This window comes from Lactuca sativa, chromosome 5 (genome assembly GCF_002870075.4).
Source record: "Lactuca sativa cultivar Salinas chromosome 5, Lsat_Salinas_v11, whole genome shotgun sequence".
Lineage (NCBI taxonomy): Eukaryota > Viridiplantae > Streptophyta > Magnoliopsida > Asterales > Asteraceae > Lactuca > Lactuca sativa.
This window is the reverse complement of record NC_056627.2, coordinates 132,428,682-132,443,364: the sequence shown is the minus strand read 5'-3', so window position 1 is coordinate 132,443,364 and position 14,683 is coordinate 132,428,682.

Sequence of the window (14,683 nt, the reverse complement as noted above, 5' to 3'; positions counted from 1 at the left end):
TGAGAATTGAAGTTGTCTCGACTATTGTGGAAAGTATAAAGAAAGCTCAAGAGGAAGCTTCTGAGAAAAATGACCGAAAGGAGGAACGTTTGGGTAAAACGTTGGTGTTTGGTACTAACGGTCATGGACTGAAGGTATTCCAAGATCGTATTTGGATACCTAAGTCAGGAGGAATTAGGGACCTTCTGATGGAAGAAGCTCACAAAACCATGTACTCAATTCATCCAGGTAGCACTAAAATGTATAGGGACCTGAAACCCTACTACTGGTGGCCGACGATGAAGCTTGATGTTGCAAAGTATGTGGCCGAGTGTGTGACTTGTGCGAGAGTCAAGACACAACATCAGAAACCTTACGGGAGTTTAAAACCATTGCCTGTGCCTATGGGTAAGTGGGAAGACATTGCTATGGATTTTGTCACTAAACTGCCCAAAACAAAGAATGGTCACGACATGATTTGGGTGGTCGTTGATCGATTTACTAAGAGTGCGCATTTTATAGCGGCCAGGGAGAAATGGTCTATGGAAAAGCTTGCGAATTCTTACGTGAAGAAAATTGTGAGGCTTCACGGTGTTCCGTTAACGATTGTATCGGATCGTGATAGCCATTTCACCTCAAGGTTTTGGAAAAGTCTACAGGAGGAAATGGGTACCAAGTTATGTTTAAGCACAGCTTACCATCCGCAGACTGATGGTCAGAGTGAAAGAACAATACAAACACTTGAAGATATGCTGAGAGCATGTACCTTCGAATTCCTAGGTAATTGGGATGAACATTTACTGTTGGTAGAATTTTCCTATAATAATAGTTTTCACTCGAGCATTAAGATGGCACCTTTTCAAGCTTTGTATGGACAGGAGTGTCGTACGCCGTCTTGTTGGCTTGAGGCTGGGGAAAAGCAGTTTATGGGACCGGAGATGGTTCATCAAACTGCTGAAAAGTTGAAAATAATTAGGGAAAGAATGTTAGCAGCTCAAGATCGTCAAAAGAGTTATGCTGACAAGAAGCGAAGACCGATGACTTTTGAGGTTGGAGATTCGGTTTTGCTTAAAGTCTCGCCGTGGAAGGGACTTATAAGATTTGGAAAAAGGGGAAAGTTGAGTCCAAGGTTTATTGGACCGTTTAAAGTTCTTCAGAAGGTTGGGAACCAAGCTTACAAGCTCGAATTACCCGAAGAGCTGAATGGAATTCACAACACTTTGCATGTGTGTTATTTGAGGAAGTTCACGGGAGAAGTTCCCGATATAATTCCAATTTCTGAATCGAGAATTGATGAGAACAAAAGGTTGATTGAAGAACCAGAGGCAATTGTTGACCGAAAGACTAAGAAGTTGCGACGCAAAATGGTTGGGTTAGTGCTTGTCCGATGGAAACACACGAATGGGCCGAATCTCACCTGGGAGACGGAGAGTGACATATTGAGTCGCTATCCGCATTTGTTTGTTGATGTGTGATTCCAGGGACGGAATCATTCTAAGGTGGGGAGAATTGTAACGCCTGTGTTTCCGGGCTTTCCACTTTTAGCAATGTAATAGTCTAGGTTAACCTTTGTAACCCGTTTTGAAATAATGAGATTTTATTATTTGAGTATTATGTGTTTTGTGCTTAATTGCTTAATTATGTGGTTTGATTAATTAAGAATAAAAACAAGCGTCAAAATTTAAGTGTAAAATAAACTTAATATATTTGGTTAATGTTGTAGTAATTGAAACGAGGTTTCCGAATATATATAGAACGCCCAAATCTGACTTCGTATGAGGAAGTTATGATTTATCGAAGTTCCGGCTTAGCGGTATACAGCCTGTTTTACTCGATTTGAGATCGAGCGGTTGTTAGCCGAAGCAATCTAAATGAGAATCGAAGATCTCATTGTTGGTATCGAAACGATAAAAAGTTAGGCGAGAACGGACGTCAAACGAAGAAGTTATGAATTTATAACGAAAGTTTCTGTCCCGGCCTATTAAAAATAATTAATAAAAATAAAGTCAAAATTAGCCGACGGAGTCTAAACGAAAGTCGTAGAGCGTGGTCTCACCTTTCCATGGATATATAGAACGTCGAAAACGGAGTTCGTATGAAGAAGTTATGAATTTCCGAAGTTTATTAATCATTTTGTAATTAATTTTAAATCAAAATCGGAAGCATTATCCGAAGACTAGTCATTGATCTGATCCGAGGTACGCGCCGCGTACTCGAGTATGCCCCGCATACTCCGAGGGTGTCGACATCGCAGCAAGTGGCTTCGGATGACGCATGCGCTTACGAACTTGAAGCAGTACGCGCTGCGTACTGCTGTACGCCCCACGTAATTGAGGCTTCCAGCCTCCTATAAATAGGATGCGAGGGTTCCGGGTTCTATTGCCAATTTCCTCTCATTTTCGTGTCGAAGCTCTGCGCAAAACCCCCCGAAGCTATCCCGAAGTCCCGGTATCATACTCTAGCCCCGAGGCAAGTCCCGAGATCCCGAAGATCCCGAGAAGTGCGGTTCCCGAGTCGAAGCTCTGCCTGCGAGAAGTTCGATTTTTGAAGAGATCTTCCAGATCTGCTGAGGATTACTACTTCTATAAGTCGTAGTGTTGTCGGATCATCTTTTGATCAAGTGTGTGTGTAGTTATTTTCTTCTAATACAATAATACGAAGTATTTTATATAAATACGTGCTATGTGTATATATTTGGTTGTGTTACGTGTGAATGTGTATTCACTCTCTTCTATCTTATATATATGATTATTTCTCTATGAGATATGTGTTATGTGTGTGTGTGTGTGCCTCATCTGTTATGTGATATATGTGTTGATTAAAGCATGCTATACAGGTTTTTAAACTATGTATACAAATGTATATTTTTATCTACTAATATGCTGGGTAGAACATGGGTAGACAGTTGGTGTGTAATAAACAGATGAGATGCCTCGTTGTTGTTTGATTGAGTCATCTAGCGGAGTTTAGATGACGACCACTAGCTATTCTAGACAGTCTTGTGGAAACATTAGCAGGTTCGCCACCTGTAGGTGTTAATGAACTTGGGTATTCATTCGCTGTACTCCATCCCCCTCATGGTTGCCTTATTTGACTTATATTGCTGAGGTACCCCCGAAGCATGTGTTGTCGCCTCGATGAAATATTCTTAGACTAGGTCCCTTATGTTAGTTGTTTTAGGGACATTAAGGTGAGAATAACGGGAATGGGTAATTGGGTTATTGTTGGTTGGTGAAAATTAAATATGATATTTATTGTGGGTTGAAAACCCTATATGCTCACCAGGCTCCCAAGCCTGACCCACTCAGTTTTAAATTGTATTACAGGTAGTGGCGGAAGGGCATGAGATGGATGAACCATCAAGTTGTTTTGTTTACAAGTCTGCATATGTTTATATTTGTTATATGACTTGTAATGTATTCGTTTATGCTTATTGGTCTGTAACGGAACATGACACCCCGAGTTTTGATTATAATGAAAATACATTTCTTTTATGAAATGCTTCGGTAAACAATGTTTTATCATGTTTTGTTTTTGGGAACAAATTCCGCAACTCTTTCAAATCAAAACGATTTACTCTGAAAATATTTAAAAGCATAAATGAAAATCGGTCTTTTCTGGCCGAGATTTTGGGGATGTCACACTGTGGCAAGGCGAAGGCGTGATCGTACCGTTCCTCGTGATTTTGTAGTAATGTGAATCTGGGAATACGTTAAATGTTTTATATTGAAAACCATTTTGTAAAGAATTAATGGAATTGAGTTGTTTTTGAAAAATTTAAAATTGGTTGTATTTTTTGGTCTTTACAAGTTGGTATCAGAGCCTTGGTTTGAGTGAATTGGAGAAACATTCGTGTGACTCCAGTCTCAAATCGAGGAGAGTTTTCAAAAGAGTATTTAAAATGGTTTTCAAATTAAGTAATGGAGGACGCGGAGGTACGATCAGCCGGAGCCAGTAAGTAACCCCAAAATACCATGCATGTTATTTGTTTTTGAGTTTTGATAGAACAACATGCTAGGGCTGTTCACTATTTGGATAAAACCGAATTGTCCAATTGGACAATTTGGATTGGACTATTTGGTTCGGATATTCGGATTTTTGGATTGGTTTTCAACAAATCTGAATTATTATTTTGGATTTCGGATTGGTTTTGGTTTATAAAATAAGAACCGAATAGTCAAAAAAAAAAACAGAATAAACACTTATTTATTTATTTATTTATAATATATATCTATAGTTATCTATTGCTTTTGTAATTTATTTTTTCATATAGGTTCAAAACATTTCACCCGATAAAAAAACATCAATAAGTATTATCTCTCAAAAAATTTCTATTTTTAAAATGTTTAACTATAATATATCTGCTTAGTAGTTGTTTGTACGTAAATTTCAAATCAAAACTAAATAAATTTTTTCGTTTATTGTGTAAAATTGGGTAATATTATAATTATATTTCGTTTTAAAATGTTTCGGTTTTTGAAAACCGAATTATAAAAACCGATCCAACCAAATTGTAATTGGATCGGATCGGATCGGATTTGAATTTAGTTTGGACTATTCGGATCCATGTTTTGAAAACCGAAATCAATTTGGATTCACTTGATTGGATCGGATCAAACCGATCCATCCAAACGAACACCCCTAAAACATGCTAGTGATAGGCTAGGGATCTTCAGGATTTCATAATAATGTTGCCTGATTTGTGATGTCTGTAGCCTAGGGTTCCTTATGGGAGATTTTCAGAGTTCCTCTAGTGATAAGGGTTGAGCGTTGTTATGCATGTTTCTCTAGGGTGTTGTGGTAGTACTTCATACAAATATGGGTAGGTGTGGAAGGTAGTATGGACCCGTACTACTAAAAGCACAAGACCCATACGCGTATCAGGGAAACCATGATCTCTAGGGTCGGGTTGAGAGAGTTGGATCCCAGGTTAGTGGGAAGACTTTGAGATTTTGTGTGGTGTTTTTTTTCAGTATGGAGATTCCGAGGCATGATGAGAGTGGATCCGGATCAGGATCAGGAGCAGGAGAGAGAGTTCCGGGCGGATCTGTACCTCCCGAGGTTATCGGTCAGATGAGCACGGGCGAGTTGGATGCGAGGATTCGTGAAATCCTGCGTGAGGAGATTGCTGAGTTGTTCTGGGCTGAGTTGCCAGAGCTGTTTGGGTCGATTAAGACCGCCATGGTTGAGTATTTTGATGAGCGCTGTGCAGCTCTCACTGAGATGGCTGTCGCGGCAGCTACAGCGGCTGTAGCAGCGGCAGGGGGAGGAGCTAGTCGGGGTTTTCAGTATCGGGACTTCGATAATACGAAGCCTCCCACCTTCGATGGAGTTCAGGACCCGATTGTTGCTATGAGATGGTTATCAGACGTGGAGGGGTGTTTCTTCACGTGTTCATGCCCTGCTGATCAGAGGGTGAGGTGTGCTATGAACCTGTTGAGGCTCGAGGCGAAGGATTGGTGGAGATTGACCACGGGGTCATATTCGGATGCGCAGAGGGCTGCGGTTTCGTGGGATCAGTTCCGAGAGATGTTCAACACTTGTTATGTTCCGCAAGTTGAGAGGGATAGATTGGCTCAGGAGTTCCTTGAGCCGAAGCAGGGTTCGGAGTCGGTGACTGAGATCACCAAGATGTTCACTGAGAGGGCAATCTTTTGCCCAGAGTTCGCTTCGGAGCAGGCTCAGATGTTTCGATATCTGAGCATGCTCAAGAGGGACATCAGGCAGTTTATGTCTGCAAAGAGGTGTGGGACATTGTTGGAGTTGCAGGAGGCCACCAGGCGGCGTGAGTTAGAGATTGAGTTACAGTTGCGTGAGCTGAGGCAGGCTCCAGTGCAGTCGCAGCCGGCGCTGAAACGGTCCAAGACCGTTGATGTTAGAGTGGGGGATCTGAGCAGCCACACATGTGGGAAGTGTGGCAGGGGTCACACCGGAGTTTGTAGGTCCGGTGGTGCATGCCATAAGTGCAGAAAGGAGGGGCACAATGCGAGGGAGTGTCGGCAGTCAGCGCCAGTTCGGGATTTGAGGATTTGTTATCATTGTCATCAGGTTGGACATTTGAGGGTCAACTGTCCACAGCTTACTGCGGGACCGGTGCAGGCTCTAGCACCGGTCACTTTGAGGATCACTGGTGGAGGTCAGGGTGGAGCGGAGCCCCCAACGGCTCAGGGTCGTGCTTATCAAATTGCGGCAGAGGAGGTCAGAGCAGTGCCGGATGCAGCTGCGGGTATGTTTCATTCTTAATATCTTGTTATCTTGTGAATATTGTGGTGTATTGTTTATGAGCTGGTATTTTGTTTGGTTTTCGGTGTGGTATTCGTCATTTTGCGGGTTGTGGTTTTGGTTATGGGTTATTGTTTTGGGAATTTCGTTGGTTATCATCCATGAGAGTTATTAGTGGAAACCCGACATTGGGTTGCAGGCCGGGTAGCATCTGCTTTCTGAGGAGTGGTTAGATGCAGATTGAGTTTCTTTCGAGCAGGTTGATCGGTGTTGATGTGAGATCTTGTTAAGGTTGTTTATGCTTGTGGGAAGCAGTCCGCGTGTAAGTGTTTTCTTTGTGCAGAGTTGTTCTGAGAGGTCGGTGATGGCGACCTATGGTTGTTAATCAGTGATACAAGTGGGGGAGAATTGGAGACTTCTCCGGGAGATCGATGAGTATTTGAGGGTGCTTAGCTGCTGGGATTTAGCAAGTGTTCTGTCAGCCCAGAGTATAGGCTGATAGGAATAAGTGTCGGGCATGCGGGGCGGGATACAAACCTAGGGCATTTGATTGTGGAGGGCCTTGGAGCAGGCCGGGATCGAGTATGTATGATGGAGTTAGAGTTCGGAACCCCTTGAGGGCTAGAACGGTATGCATGGGAGGACTTCCTGGGGATAGCTCAGAATGTTGAATGCTAGTTGAGCGGTCCGGATAGACTGAAGGCCGGTAGGCGTACCAGTCAGGCCGAAGGCTCGGAGAATGTTCCAGCCAAACTGAAGGCACTGAGAGCGGTCCAGATTGGCTGAAGGTTCTGAGAGTGGTCCAGATGGGCTGAAGGCCTGGTGAGGCGGTCTAGTCATGCTGAAGACTCTGCAGGTATTGTTGGATCAGTTTGAGGATATGGATTGTGTATGTTGCAGTGTGATTGCATTAGAAGGTCTGGCCCCGGGTAGTGATCTTGATTAGTGGAGATAGTGTTGGATTAATGTCTAAGTCCATAACTATATTTGGTAAGACTTGACCCGACCCGGCATGGTCCATTTGGGTTGCATACCATCATGCACTTGAATGAGAGAAATAAGACACTTATGGTTATTAATATATTATAAGTTCTAGTATATTAATAATAAGAATAATAAGAATATGTAATTAGTATTGATCAAGAATTAATCTAGGATTAATTAAGTGATCAAAAGAAGACTAATTAAATATATGGGTTGATTGTGTAAATCATCCATACTTGTATAGTGGGCTAATGCTCCATGGATAATCAAGTTGGGCTAAAACCCATAGGATGGTCCATGGATGCTCCATGGTGTATTTGAACCCATGGATCCAAGGAAATGGAAAGTCATGACAATTAGGGTTTTCACTAATTGTATAACTATATAAGCATCTTATTATTGAGGAAAAATCGGCCACTAGAGATAGTGAAGAAAGGGCTAGCCGATTTTGAAGAGTGTAGAATTCTCTCAAGTTATTCTAAGTGTTTTGATGATTGTGATTCCATTTGAGGTGTCACACTTGGGGCACTAGGCACTCAAGCTTCATGAAGACATTCTACACCAAAGAGGTATGTATTCTATCTTGCTATAGTTATTGTTTTGTATGCTAGATTAGGATAATACCCTTGAAGTTCTTATTTGCATGTATAATAGAGAAAACATAGATCCAAGGTATTTAGGGTTGCATGTACACTTAGGAAGTGTTAGAATGCTCAAAACCCAACAGTGGTATCAGAGCCACGGGTTGTTTTCTGTTATATTGATGCAAATATTTTATTTTCAAAGTTGAAAAAAAAAAAAGAAAAAAACATGAAGTTCGTCAAATTTTAAGATAATTACTTGTTCTTGTGAAAAACTAATTATTTGTAAAATTTGAATAATTTGCTTCATGAGTTGAATTAGGTCAAAATTTAATAAAACATAAAATAATATGATTATTTTATTAGTTTTAAAAGTTTGATCTAAAGAGTTTTATTTTTTTGAAACCTCCATAAGTTATGGATATGAAAAGGTTTTAAAAAAAATTGATTCAAAGTTTTTTTTTTTGGAGTTACAAAATTTGGTGTTAATGTTTTAAAGGATTCCATAACTTAAGAATAAGTTATGGATCACCAAAAGTTTTTTGTGTTACCTTGTTTTATGAGTAAATTTAGATTAATGAATAAAATTATGTGATAGTTGGTTTTAATCCAAATTAATCTAAGAATTGATTCTAAAATGTGTTTTTGTAACTTGTCCTCAAGTTATATGAAAAGTCACATTTAAGAATCATAAAACTCATAAAAATTGGCAAAGGTTACAAAAATGAAGAGTCTAGTTCTAATTAAATGGTTTTATGACTCCATAACTTGTCCTCAAGTTATGGAGGACCAAGAGTCTCTTCATTTAATAAAATAAAATAAAATAAAAAAAGGTGTAACCTTAATTAATTCCATAAGTTATAAAATAAAGAAAAGTTAATTCTTTTATTAGTTTAAAGTCTTCCATAACTTGTCCTCAAGTTATGGAACTTGAAGAGTTTTTGGATTAAAACTACTTTAAACACATAAGTTATGGAATTAATTAGTTTTGAATAGTTTCAAAACTTGCCCTCAAGTTTTGGAATTTGTAAAGTTTTCTCTTATGAATACTTTAATTCCAAGTTAGCCCTTAGAATTTTAAAAGTTAAAATTCAACCCTTATACTTTATAATATTATAAGTTAATAATATATATATGTATAAGAGTAAAGTCAGTCTTACCGCTAGTACGCCTCCTTCACGAAGCCGATCTATAAGGTGGGTATAAGGTTGTTGCCTATAAAATGGCAACTTAATGGGTGTCCACTCTCACCCACCGCTTGCTTGACTGGTGGAGGGTCGTTAGCCGAACGGGTTTGACAGGACTAGAATTCTCCCTTCATTAAAAGTATTAATGAAAATACTAAGTAACTAAACTTTTAATAATACCCAATCTTAGTTACTTAGGAAAATGTGAATAAGGTGCTAATCCATGAAATTACACTTTGCACTTTGTTTAAGTCGTTAGTGGAGCGTGTGTGGTTAACCGGCACACTAACTTGGACTTAACAAGGTAGGTAAAGGGTGACTTAATATTTATCATAGTATCGATGGAGCGTGTGTGGTTAACCGGAACATCGATTGAGGGGTAATTTATTAAGGGTACCAAGTGATTTGCATGGTTACTTCACACCTTGTTTTGTGATCCTCGGCATCCCAGTCACAAAACCTGAAGGGCACACTCGAGATTGAAACATGCCTTTGAAAAGTTCAATGAATCTCAAAGATCTAGGAGTTTCAAAACCAATTAAAACCTAATAATACATTTCGTTTATCTTGGTGGAAATTGGTGAATCGTCATTCACCTACCTTCAAATATTTTATAGCTTGGATTACGGCATACCTCTTCTAGGTTATAAAATAGTGTGTTGGGTCCTAGCCTTAATATTTCATATTGGGTGTCATATTAAGGACTTTAAATCAACTATCTTGAATATCTCCCAAAAGATGTCTGGTTTAGACACCTATGATCTTCCCAAATCTCTTGAAACAAGGTTTCCTAATAAAGATGATGTCCCATGGATATCATACTTCTTCACCTCTTCAAATTATTCTCCCTAACCCACAAGTTCTTGAAAAGTTTAAGGTCACTCAGGCCCTATTGGCAAGGCAAGGTCTAGGTGTGGTCACATCTTGGAGATGTAGTCACATATTGACAAGCCGGGAGAGTTGGGTGTCAAAGTCTTGAGAAAGTTGGTGGTTCAACTACTTTCTAAGTCACATAGTGAGTTCTTTTGGAACACCTATGAAAAAGACTATGACAAGACCCTTAATGATCTTATCTATTTGTTAAGATCAACTTCCTAAAACTTTATGGACATTGACAATGATGACATTGGATATCCAGTAAAGCATTCTCTTCCCAATGGAAAGGGATCGGCCATAGTCAACTCGGTTGACCAAATGGTAAAGAGAAAAAGCTAAGTCTGTGATAGTCCTGTGTACCATTATCAAAGGGTCCATATGTTTGTATTGCCAAAGAAAGGGCATTGGTTGCGAAGCTGCCAAATTTACCTAAGGATGTTAAAGTCAATAAGTTTGACTCTACTTCAGGTAAAATCCACTATCTAACTCTGTTAAGTTTCTATTATGAGATTCTTGATACATGATGTGACCGGGTCGCATGGTGATGGTTTAAGAATCAAAGGAAAGTGAAGAAACTTAAAGGAAGAATATGCTGAATCTGATCGCATAGATGGATTTCTATCGCATAGTTTGAAAAATCGGATTCTTGAGCTACTTCTTAGGAGTTATGAGATATTGCTTAGGAATAGATAACAACAAGTTTTCATATGGATTGTAAGGATAGTTTTTCCGCAAAATTTTAAAATAAAAGGAAATTTTTGATTTTATTTATTTTAAAATATCCTTACAATGGCATCTGTGGAAATTTTTGTTGCTTATAAGATTCCATTAGTAGCAAGAGTGGAAGTATGAAATTGATTCTTTCATTTGTGGTAATGTCTAAATTTACCAAATAAGGAAAGATTCTCATCACCCAAGTTTCAATTGGACCGGAACTTGGAATCATGCAAGTTGTATAGCATGATGAATGAGAACTTTCAAGTTTTGGAAAATTAAGACTAATTACTTGTTCACATGGATGTGTGAGTCAAGTAAAGGACTTAGGGATCGAGTACACATTCTTGTGCACTGATTAAGTCCACCACAAAAGATCGATAAGAAGAATCAAATTAGGCAGAAGGATAAAAGTTTCTCAAATCTGAAAAGATGGGAGAGTACTTTAGTATCAGTTTTGTGATCATCTTAATGATTAAGAAACCATAGCACACATAGTTCTCTAAGGAAATCTTAGTGAATTCTTATGACTAAGAAGAGGGATCTTGAATTGTTGAAATGGTTAGATCAAGAAGATGAGTCATACTTCGTTCCAATACAAGTCTTAGAGTCATACTCCAAGATTGTAACTTGAGTGACATGTCTCAAAAGAAGGTTAAAACACTTGTCAAATGTAAGAGTAAAAGTTTTTCTACTCTTGTACATTTGAAATTGGTAAGTTGTGATGTTTTGGATAAAACAAAGACCAACTTAGGCCAATTGTGTGAAGTGTTTGTCTTGATTAGAATCCTCACTATCTCTTGGATATTTGACAAAGGAGTCTTATATGTCAAGAGGACAGTGGGAGTCTTAAAGGTCTTGAAAGTCTCAAGAACTAATCAAGAGTAAAACCTGAAGTTCTTCATTAGCACACGACTTGAGGTTTATAACCTATCGTGTTGACATATTCTGTGCCCATTCCAGTTAAAGTTGGTTTTGCATTTGAGTTCTTAGAGTTCTCAATTTGTTGCACAACAACTTGGAAGCAATGGCAGGCCCTTGAGCTGCCAGGTGGCAAGAAGTTAAGATTGAGTTCGGTCCATATGAGTTTGGATTTGTCATTATCTTTGTCTTGTGATTATGGTTTTGACAATTCACATGGATAAGAACACATACACCATATAAATCTAAGTGTCATAAGGTTTCTCTCCGATTCATGAAAATGATGGTGAGGAAACACTTTCACTAAGTAGATTTTATCTAGATAGCAATTGTGATATTTGCATTCTCAAAGTCGTTAGTGGAGCGCGTGTGGTTAACCGGCACACTAACCTGGACTTGTGAGAAGTGGCAAAAAGGTCTAACCATTATGATTACGGCATACCTCTTCATAATTGTTTAGACTCACAAGTGTGCTATCTAAGGGAAGGTGTATGATTTTGATACAACTTTATCAAAACAATCTAGCATCAGAAATCTGAACTTTGGTAAGAAAGTCAATGAAGTATTGATTTCTAGAAGTCCAGCTGATTTCTGAGTACATGTCAAAGCTAGTGGGAGCATAAGTGTTATGCTAATAATCATCATGTTAGTGGGAGCATGATAATTATGATAAGTATTGCAAGTTAGCAATGTTAATTATAGAAAACAAAAAGTTTCAATTGGGAAAGAGTTGTTTTGCTATAATTAAGGGAGAGGAAATTATACTTCATCTCAAATCTATAAGCTTAGATCGTGAGGTTTTAATCATTTAGTCAAGGATATATATGAATTTCATGTTGGAATGGCTCAACATAAGGAAATTCTGTATACGGGTCCATTATTTGCGTTCTAAAATTCGATTATGATTACGGCATCCCTTTTCATAATCTGAAATATGAGAACTTGGCAAATAGAAATGGAAATGTTATAGCAAAAGACTGGTTTAGTCTTTATGTGAGACATCATGAATCGTGTCCCATATGCTTCGGATATAGGATCGATTACATGTGCTATATTCATCCTTTCTAAAAATTTTCCAAATGCCTAGGGCATTAAGAAGGGAAAAAGGTTTAGAACTGGATATGACTAAAAGGATTAAACAATTGTCGAGAACAATATAAGGTTTACCAAAGATTGGTTGCTCAAGGACAGTTGGAAGTATAGTGATAATTCTAGAAGGACCATATTGACATAATCTGTAAGGAGGCAACTCTTGTTCAGAAGTGATAGTCAAAATGGAATCTGGAAATGTTTCAAAGTTAGAATTTTCAATCTGTTTAAGATTAGGAAACTTAATGCAAGAAGGATGTTTCCAAGGAGTTGATCTCCTTTGGAATACTCTGTAATGATTTTTGGCAAGTCTTTCTGACTTTGTGCATAATCGTTACAAGAGGATCAATGCATATAAGTTTAGAATCTAACAGATTTCAGTAAATGGCATGAATTTGGAATTCTTGCATTTGCAGTAAGGATTTGGGAGTGTGAAAAGAGAATCATTGAAGTTATGTTCAATTGATCTAGTTCACAAAGTAAAGATCATAGACAAACATAGTATGCATACTTGGTGTGTGGCATGACTAGTGTTTAAGAAAACATAGTGTACATGCTTGGAGCATGGGACAACTATTGTTTTAAATTCAAGAATAAAGTTGATAGCTGAAACAGTATACAATGAATAATGTGTAATCATATGGTGATAAATAAAAGGTGTTTTATTTATGTTCAAAGGGTTGATACCATATTAGATTCAATTATTATTGTGTTTCACTTTGCATGACTTCCCGAATAAACTAGGTTATTCTTCCGGAATGACTAAGTTATTTCAAACCATCCACAGTCGGTCATATGTTGGAAGTAGATATGAATTAAGACTGTCATGATGGGTTGTAGAGGTCTAAGGTGTTGGACAAGGCTACAACAATCATGAGTGCTCATAAGTTCTGAGTATTGGATTCAACCCGCGCTCATTGGAATCACTTCATGGATTTTATCACGAGTGATCATGAGACGATAATATCTTATATTCTTCAAACCTAGAGATATGAGTTGTTACTATGAGTTGATAGTACATTGATAGCACGAAAACGCATTTGGTAACTCGGTGCTATAAAACGTGCCTTTGTGTATGATTCAACAAGTAGTAGAACAAGCCATATGAGTCGAAGTTTATCCGTTCCTTTTACCTTCGGGATAAAAGCGATATCTGTGGGCCCCTCGATGATTTGATGATGACAAATGGAAGTGCTCGGCCGGGCCAGGACTGATTTGATTTGTTCAATTAGTCAGTTGTCATAAATCGGAAATCGGGAAACAACAAATGGACAGAGAGAATGATTATAATCCATGTCTCAGTCCATATGATATCTAGAATGGAGGAATATATGATCCCTTATCTAATGGACAAGTCATTGACAAAGGTCAGAGTTCATCGACAAGGTCAGAGTTCGACAGAAGCTTTTGAGAGCTACGATTGCCGGTTGGTTCCTGAAGTCATACGCAATAATAGTTTTAGACTTATCCAAGTGGGAGACTGTTGGATTAATGTCTAAGTCCATAACTATATTTGGTAAGACTTGACCCGACCCGGCATGGTCCATTTGGGTTGCATACCATCATGCACTTGAATGAGAGAAATAAGACACTTATGGTTATTAATATATTATAAGTTCTAGTATATTAATAATAAGAATAATAAGATTATTTAATTAGTATTGATCAAGAATTAATCTAGGATTAATTAAGTGATCAAAAGAAGACTAATTAAATATATGGGTTGATTGTGTAAATCATCCATACTTGTATAGTGGGCTAATGCTCCATGGATAATCAAGTTGGGCTAAAACCCATAGGATGGTCCATGGATGCTCCATGGTGTATTTGAACCCATGGATCCAAGGAAATGGAAAGTCGTGACAATTAGGGTTTTCACTAATTGTATAACTATATAAGCATCTTATTATTGAGGAAAAATCGGCCACTAGAGATAGTGAAGAAAGGGCTAGCCGATTTTGAAGAGTGTAGAATTCTCTCAAGTTATTCTAAGTGTTTTGATGATTGTGATTCCATTTGAGGTGTCACACTTGGGGCACTAGGCACTCAAGCTTCATGAAGACATTCTACACCAAAGAGGTATGTATTCTATCTTGCTATAGTTATTGTTTTGTATGCTAGATTAGGATA